Here is a 10,099-nt window from a genome sequence, read left to right as displayed (position 1 = left end):
AACAGATATATGCAAATTAAATTATGAAAAAAAAAATTTAAATGAGATACTAATTACTAAATACATCAGTTGGAGAGATTTGTAGTGATGAGTTAACCTTGAGAGGAATTGAGCTGAGGGTTTTGAATGAGTGAGTTTTGAAAATCATTTATTCTAAACCCCAAAACGCACAAATTTGGAAAATTTGAATGAAATAATATGTAAGACAAATGGGGTAGTAAGGTAATAATGTACGTAAGGTATTGTTGGTTACATAATACCGAGCATTGACGATTGTTCGAAGGACTTTGTTCTGAAAAGTTTAAATGTGTTTGGTGTTTGAAATTTTAACCATCTCCCAAATTTCTAGTCCATACGTCCTGACAGGGTTTTGTTAAATATTTGAAAAAAGTATATAAAATATGGTTGATTTTAATAGATTCAATCAAAATAAACATCTTTCTTTCTGAGCTGCCCATCAGATAATCTAGTGTATAGCCCCACTTATTTTAGCATCTATAATTTAAAGGCTTTATTTGAATGAAAACGTTCGTTATAGAATATATCTTTTTTTTTAGTTACGTAATAATTTTTTTCAGTACCTTGTTCTAGCTGCGTCATCAGTAATATCTTTCTTCCTTTCTTTATTTACTTGTATTGTAATTCATTTTGTTCAATAACTTTTATATGACGTATTATAAAAGTACTTTTTAAGGGAATTTGTTGAGTACTTTTATTTTATAAGAAAATGGCTAAAATAAAAAAAGAAACGAAAGTACCATGGGATTTTTCTTATTTTAAAATTTTTCGAAACTATTAATATTTTTATGTTTGATACAATTAGAATTGTTTTTTTTTTTACAATCTAGGAACTACATTTAATTAAATGTGCTAATACACGTTACTGTTGAAGAGGTGAACTTATTCACAACTTACCTATGAGTTTATTCAAGATCAACAATGCTTTGGAAATGTCCGTTTTCTATCATTACTTTATGTATTTATTTATAAATTTCTTAAAACCTGAAAAATAATTATTAAATTAATGTTTTATTAGTTCTCAAGCATTAATGGAATACATATAAAAAAACTCAAATTTTCAACTAACTATTGTATTCTCTTTTCAAATACTTTTGTTTTAATATATTATATTTTGGAAATTTATAATACAATAAATTATTTAAGAACATAAGACTATACCATTTATTTTCATAATATTCAATAGGGGTACTAGTGTAGAAAATGTATGGAGAGATCTAAAATATTGTTACAACTTTAGAAGGTGTAAGAGAAGTGCTAACAAGCTGAGATAAAGCAGTACTCCATTCCTGGTAATGTCCAATATATCACTTTGATAATGATGCCATTGTCGAGGAATAATGGTTGTATGAATCATGTAAAACCTAATACCTAAATGCGGTATATTTGCTTGGCTAACATTCTGCTTCAGGTAGGCATTACTTATGTTTGAGATGAACAGGTGTTTCTCTTTCTGTCGATTAATTGCTAGATAAATCCTTTTTTGAAGGATTTATCTAGCCAGAGCACAAGAATTTTCTTAAATTTTCATTGCCCTCGATTCCTAAAATTGATCATATTATGACCTATATTATATTCCATTAAATATATCAACAGTAGTTTTAGTTTTTTACATAAGGGTTTTTCCACGTGAACTCAAGAAACTTTTGAACTTTACCAACTCGTATTTTCTTTAAATTTTGTACAGATTATGTATAAGTATAGACATTTTTTTTTTAAATTTTAATGGCATTGGAATTTTCCCTACAGCCAGGTATAAATTCATTTGTATTCCCATTATTTTCACCATGGTTGGGGGTCGAAGTTTTCCTTTTTGTGAGACCGCCACTCAATGAAAAAACAACGCCCCTGGCCGTATTGGAACGGGCACCGCCAATACATCTCAGTATGGTAAGACTATGCTCAACCACTGAGCTACGGACGGCCCTAAGTATAGATTTGAAACAGTATGAAATCGTATTGTGATATGTCCACTCATTTTTGAATTACTTTTACCTTGCGTTAATTACATTACGAAATATTTTTCTATGGAATTAGAAGCTTGCAAAAATAAAAGAATCGCCAGGAATATTTCCTGGCCTATTAACTTTATTTAAGTTTGAATTATGTTTATTTTTATGAAAACTTTAATATTAACTTTGCCTAAACAATTAATATGATTGATGATTTGAATTTATGAGATTAGATCTTTAGGTTTTAATTTTTTTAACATTGAAGCTATTTTCGTCCTGCATTTATATTTTTCGCTGTGATTTATAATTAAAATATAAAAATTTTTAATTAGGTTTTGAAAAATGTTAACTTATCTTAACCTTTATAATGTTGCACATCATATGTGCTGAAGGGCATGGAATATACTGTAAAATGACACCCACCCCATATCTCAAGCTAAAGTAGGGAAGATTCTGCAGCAATTACAAAATTTGTTGTTCTCTGGTTTTTAAAACCATTTCTGAGGATTGGCTATAACAGCTCTGTAATTAAAAAAAAAGTAGACATATTTCAATAAAATTTCACAATTTCTCGAATCTATACATATATAACATCTGTGCAAACTTTCAAGAAAAGCTGATATGATAAGGTTCCAAAGTGTGTTGAGTTGACGTGTAATCACCAGAACCAAATGGGCAATTACATAGAAAAGGACAGTTTTGAGTTTGAATTTTCTCAAATGTAAAAGTATTCTTATTAACTACAAGAAAAATTGGAGATAATATTCTAAACACTATAATTGCAATCTAATGACTATCTAAAAAATAAATATTTTATTCCTGAAGAATATAAATAAATTAGAGAGAAGCTAAGATAGGACTATGCTCCTACTCTGTATTTCTCTGGCAATAATTATGGAAAAGAAAAAGAAAATTCGTTTAATAAACATTAATATATTAAAAATAAATAGTTACATAATTTATTATTGTAAAAATTCAAAGCAATCCTAAACTATTTATTTGTTTATTAATTCTACAATTTTACTCTTTACTGATATGATCGTTATAGATAATTTGTTAGAAATATTAGTAATACGAGTACATTAAAAATGTGTTAACACTTATCTGTAGGTTTTTCTTCTTGATCACATTCCCCTAACAACTTTTCCTTGTATGGAATTGAAATTTTCATTGTTGATCAGTCTCTGCTTTGAAAAATCTGCGGTGACCCTGTGATAAACTGTTCACTAAAGAACAAAAGCAACGACTGTCCCTTCTCTTCAAATAATGGGAAGAGATAGCATTGAGAACTGGGCGGTGTCCGTAGATGGTGATACCTCCTGATACTACTTGCTAGCTTCCCAGCACTATCATTGCTTAATTATTAAAGGATGTTCTATTGTGATAATTGAGGTTATTAATTATTAGTTATCTAATTACAAAAACTGTAAAAGTATTCACAAGTATGCAAGGTTAGGAAATAGTACTTGTTCAAAGTAAAAAAGTAGGAAATAACACTTATTCATTATTAATATAATAATAATAATAATAGTATTCCAAATTATAAAATGATTTATTTATATTTATATTAAGATAATTATAAATTAAATTCAATGAAACTGTTAGTTAATGATAATTAAGGAAAAATAACGGTGTTAATAAAACAACGTTTACGGAAGTTTTTGTTTGTCATTACAATACTGAATCTATTGTAAAGTTAATATTGTCCTGGTCACTTTAACAACCGTATTTAACCCTTGAAGCAACCAAGTACCAAAAGCAGTGGCAATAGCTTGGAGCGGATATATTGGGACGGGTTAATTAAAACCAGTAAGTCACAAAGAAGGAAGCAGGTATATCAAGGCGGTGGAATTGGTTGTGCTAAGACCACGGAAAATTGGCTATTATAGAATTCTCTTTTACTTCTTGCCTTCTACTCCTTGTATTCTTCCTTCCTTTGTACTCCTGGTGATAATCTTGGAAATAAAAATAGAAATGAAAAAAATTTAAATAAATATTTTGAAAGCCAGTCTTGTATTTTTATTGTTATTAGATAAATATATTTAATTAGCTATTTTTTATTTTTATTTGTCTATTGCTAGTTAGCTGTAAAATACATTAAAAGATAATATTTTGAATTAAATGTTGTTCTAGCTGCTTTATTTTAAAATATTGGCAAAATTATTCATTAATAAATTATTGTTATTATCCTATTAATGATTAATAAGCATTGCATTCCGACATTTTTAAAACATTATGTTGCCAGTCTAGAGAGCTGTTGAAACATAAGTTTACACTTCAAAATTTTGAACCATGTAAATGAAAATTTGCTATAATTTCGGTGTCAGACCGACTTCAGCAAGGAATAATTACATGAGAAATTTAATTAAATTTTTACTGGATGTCTTAGTTCCACTATAATTACATTAAAATAACCTTTTAATGGTTTAAAACATTTAAAAATAGAGGTTTTGAAGAACAATTACTCTGAAGTAATTGTGTGTTTCAGTTACAATTAATTCCTGATGCTATATAATTGAAATTACAATTACTTATTGACCCTTAGAATATAGTTTCACTCATATCTGGAATTCCATTTATATATGTGAACGTGTTTCTTATGAGCAGATTTAGGAAATAACAGTGCCTTTTTATTTTGAAAACGTTCAAGTACGGACTTCATTTTAAGTTTACGGATTCCTAACATATTAGGGTATCTTTATATAATTATTTATTTGATTAAAGGCTCATCACCTTCTATTCTTTCTATCCTCTACCGCATCTATAACCTGGTCTTTTCTGATATACGAGGTAACCAACCTATTCTAACCATAGAGGGGAGATTGAATTATTATTTTGTGAGATCACCACAGAAATGAAAAAAGTCAACCCTCCAGGCCAGATTCGAATTGGCGTTACCTACAGTTACCAGATTGCAAAGACCTGCGCTACAACCACCCGAGCTACGGACGGCCTTTAAAAAATTCCACCAATCCTTCTGCCAGAAAAACCGCACTAGTCCGTCCATTAAAGAAAACCTCAAATCCAGAAACCTTGAATGATTTTCGCCTTCTTTCCCTATTATCAAAACTTTTTGAGCGTATAATTCAATCCCAACTATCCCAGCTGGTCGAGCAAAATAGTCTTTTGAACGGCAATCAGTCAGGTTTTCGGTCAGGCAACTGCACTCAGTCTGCTCTTAATAAAATATTTCAAGACCTTTACACAGTAACAGACCAGCTGAAACACACCATCTTTATTCTCCTCGATTTTTCTAAAGCCTATGATTCCGTCGACCAAAATATCCTCCTTTCTTCACTTCAGTCCCTCTTTGTCATTTAGTGCTCTTCAATGGTTCAATCCTTTTTGATTGTGGCTCATAATAATAAATGCTACCTTTTTGTTTTGTGTTTTTATGTATCAAAAGGTATAATATAAGGGTACGATATGCAATTATAACATAGCTTGAATTTAAGTATGGCCGGCCTATTTTTGACCAATATATTGTGTAACCTTATAATTGTTTTTAAGGAACCTACTCCCTGAATATTAAAATATTTTTCATTCCTTTATTTCATATGAGGAAATGTGCAGTAAATGAAAATGCAATAAATTTTTAAATTGGTGAGATGGAGTTTCGATTTATTTGAACTTTTCGGATTCCTAACATATTTAAGTCCGTTAAAATGTTTTCGGATGTGCAGAAAATAAAATCAGTTTCATGTTCGCTATTTTGACTTTTTGTATTTTTAGCTTATTAATTCTATATTATTCCTTCTTATTATTTTTCATTTAACGATTTCCTTTTCCTGTCATCATAGCCCATCGGCCAATGCTCTATATAATATTGATTTGATGGTTAATGCAGATAGTCACCTTATTATTTCAAGATTTTAGAAATTTTCATATCCATTTTGCATTAATATATGCATCGGTTTTGCATGAATAAAACATAATCTTATATTTCATATATATTTTTATTATCTTGTGTCAAAAATTCTTTATTAATTCATAATAAACGTCCAAGATTTCTACTAACTCTGTCATTATCAAGGGCAGTCTTGGTTTTGATTTCACTGCGTTACATTAATAAACTTTGCAGACTATTATGCCCATGTAAAATGTAATATATTTTATACTAACATTGTTGTAGATATGTTTAATCATATTACATAATATTCAAATAATGGAATATATATTTAAATGTAATAGTGACGAATATAGGTTGATTTGAATTGTATTAATTTGACCAGGGTATAACAGCCTGCAAAGATTATTAGCGTGAGGCTGTGGAACTAAAAAAGACTGTCCTTGCTAATGGTCTAATTGAATATAATATAATAAAGAAATAATATAGTAATATGAATGAATAAAGAATTGTTGAGACTATGTGGGTATATTTTGTTATAATTGAATAAAACAATCAATCTCGAACAAAATATAACATGGTGTTTTAATTAGCATCATCCTAACAAAAACAAATTAAATATTTGAATTATACTTTTAACAACGGGTTTAATTTAAATGGATTCTTGGTTGATTCGACAAAACCATAGAAGCTATTTAAACCTTTGCCGATTGGATAAATCACGTTCAAGTTTTATACAAGCCTATTTACCGACCCTCCATTGGCTCCACTGTTCCTAGAAGACCCAGCAATCAGGAATCGGACATTAATTAGTTGCTGAGATTGACTTAATGGCTAATTTGAGGTGTCTTTAAAATATTTTGTCAGCCTTGATATTGTGAAATGGAACTTTTTTCTCTTTAAATCATGTAGTATTCACAAAAATATATATCTTATATTTAAAGCTTATCATATTATACATTAATAAAATATGTAATTAATTTTAATTCCATGGAACAAGTGCCAATGTCCAATTCATTTATTTGTTACCAAATAGATGGTTTTATTGAAAATTAAGTACGATTTTAATTCTTTTTTAAAGCCGTTAATTAAAAATCTGGTACAGTGCGCGCATCATGTAACTTTTTCTTGCCACCCTCCTTTTAATTGAGATTAGTTCTTGTTCATTTCTGAACAGATATTTTTATATTATTTTAATATTTTCATGTACTAATTTTCTAAATGTGCCTTTTTCGTTAACAAATAGCCAATTTCAAGAGATTTTAGAAAAATACTTTTAATGATGTTTCTCATTTCAAACTTTTAACGTTTTTACAAATTTATGGCATAAATACATAAACATTTTCTATTATAAGATTTTCATTCTGGTCTGCTGAATGCTGAATTGTTAAGTCGATGAAGAAAATATTATAAATGGTTTTGTAGAGTTGATCATTCCGTCTACTGTAATGCTACTACAAACGTTATCAAAAATTAAATAACTAATTATTTAATCACTATGATGACAATAAAACAATTATTAATCACATGGTAACGGAAAACATATCCTGTATGAAACTGCCCTAGAGGGCATTTCTTGTCAGAGTTACGTTTTGATTGACGTTCGTTGGTGAATTCAAAATTTAAACTATTTATTTAAACACGTTTATTTTTAAACCAACAAATGCATTTATAAAGCCACATGATACTAGGAATAACCTCTGCGCTCTACAGGGTGTACTGAATTTCTCGTTTCAATTTCAAACTGTAGGTCTGAGACGCACTTTAATAATAAATATTAATCCTACTGTGAGGACGTTTTAACAGATACTATAAACGAATTTGAATGTTTTTGACCATAATACTGGAATATATATTTTTTTATATATATTTAATACAATCAATAAATATTTTTGTCCAACAGACTAACACAAAATACAGTCTACCTCTTTCCAAGTGATAAAATTTCCTCTTACTAAGCATTACCAGAATGCACAATACTTCAATCCGTTTTCATCATGACAATAATCTCACGCACGCTTGGAAGAAAAAAAATGTTTTTTGCCGTAAATATAAATATGATATATTATAAATCAATAAATATTTTTTACTTATTTTACACAAGAAAACAAATTGAATATTGGGTAATGAATTTCCAATCCGATAAACTTTCGTTTATTTGAATGTAGTTTTTCTTCCTGGAGGGTTAAGCTGCTCCCATCCAAATTATTAATACACGTGCCCCCTGGATAGCGCTAAATGAACAGCACCTCTCGCCACAACAGCCCATTGAAGTCAACTTATACTGAGCTGCGAGAGGAAAAATGGCTTAATAGCCTATTTCCTGTGAAGTAGGAAAAAAAAAACTTTTTCTTCTTTATAAAGGCATGAAAACTAAAAAGTTCGGAGTGGATTGGGAAAACACAAATTTAGCTTTCTAGTAGTGTTGGATATAGATAACATTCTGAGGAATGTTTTGAATAAAATTTTTAGTGGAAAGCCGGACAGATTAAAACAATCAAGTTCAAAAATTTATAATATTTTATTTCTATGATATTTCGTATTTAAGAGTTGTCAAACAAGTAAAACAAGTGTCTCATAAAAATCGGTGATCCTATTTCCGCAGGTTCCGTTTGTTCTTGTTAGTTAAAGGCTATGCTTGTAATTTGAAGATTATTAAATTGTGCGTCAAAAGGGACTGCACTCAAGTAACTAAGGACTCATTGTTACGGCTGGGCACCACTGAAAATTGGGGGGGAGGGAAGCTGCCATTCTGAAGGAGTCTTAAAGATCTTCCTTCCGTTATAATTACCATTAATTTTTTTTTCCGTTCCCTTATTTATTACTGGAATATCCGGCAAGTTATTTAATAAGTTTTCATCAGAAGGAATTTTATGATTTTAGACTAGATAAATTGAAAGTTTTCTTTTTCTTTTGTTCTTTGTCTATGTAATTATTCCGCATATAATTGGCTTGGCGACAACAGAAATTAATAATTTGTAATAACACTCACCACCCCAGTTTAAAAATTCGTTAACGAGAGTGACATTTTATTTTATTGAACCGAACGGTGCAGACCTTATTTTCTGAAGCGTGTAAAGGTTTCAAACCCGGGGGACTATAAGAAGGAGCGTCATTAGCTCGCACTTCCTTCCTCAGTCCTTTTTCAGCCTATCCCTCCCGGCTTCTTCTTCAGGCACACGCAGTGAATACAAAGCTAAGAGAAGAAATGATCTACTTTACTATAATAGTGATGGCTAACCATCTTATTTAATTGCTTGAATTCAAATATGTAAATAAATAGGTACTATTTATTTATAACCATTATATATGACCATCGGTTATAATTATTTTCTATTTACCTACTAATCTTTTTGGAATATAAACTGTACGATAATTTGATTTATGCTACTTGAAATTCGAATATTTTTTCTTTTACTTTCACTTATCTATATGTGGAATATAGTGATGGGATGAGTATTGCGATCTTGCAAAATTTCGAATTCCAATCTTCGAAAGAAATACTTGTTTTGAGGCCCCAGAGTCAAAATGGTCTGGGATCTTACTGCAACGTTTTCGATATAATCGACTCATCGGTACTTCTTTATAAGTGCCACTTTATACTATCGATTTTTCACATTTTTTTCTATTTTCTCAATGGTGCTAATGATTTTAATTATACTTGGTTAAATATACTTATAATCTGTGAATGGTTTTAGTAATTAACTAAAGGAGATAAGCTTTTTTTTTCAGCTTGAAAACACATTTCTTGAAATAAGATTTGTAATGTAGACATATTATATACCGTTAAAGAGCCAAAAAGTCGAAAGAGTTATTAAATAATTACATTTTTAATTCCTCCACATATTTCCTTTTAATTCGCTCCTACCTCTCTGATAGAACCTTTAATGTAAATCATAACCTAGCCTACTCATCTCTCTTTTCTCAGTCCGCCGGTGTTCCTCAAGATAGTATCTTAGGTCCCATTCTTTATATGGTTTATACAGCTGACATCCTAACCCACCCTAATACAGTCCTAACCACATACGCTGATGACACATGTATACTGTCTGTAAACAACAACCCAACTAATGCATCACAAACACTACACAGACACATAACATCTATTGAAGAATGGTGTCAAAACTGGAGAATCAAAATAAATCCTGACAAATCGCACCAGATCATCTTTACTCTCCGTCGTAAACCTCTACCCTCCTGTCCTACAGAATCCTTTCTAAATACTCCACTAACTTACTTGGAATCCACATACAATACTGAAACGACAAGAAACTGCTCGTAG

This window comes from Halyomorpha halys, unplaced genomic scaffold, assembly GCF_000696795.3.
Source record: "Halyomorpha halys isolate HHAL.00 unplaced genomic scaffold, Hhal_1.1 Scaffold522.1, whole genome shotgun sequence".
Lineage (NCBI taxonomy): Eukaryota > Metazoa > Arthropoda > Insecta > Hemiptera > Pentatomidae > Halyomorpha > Halyomorpha halys.
Note: the sequence above shows the minus strand (reverse complement) of the source record.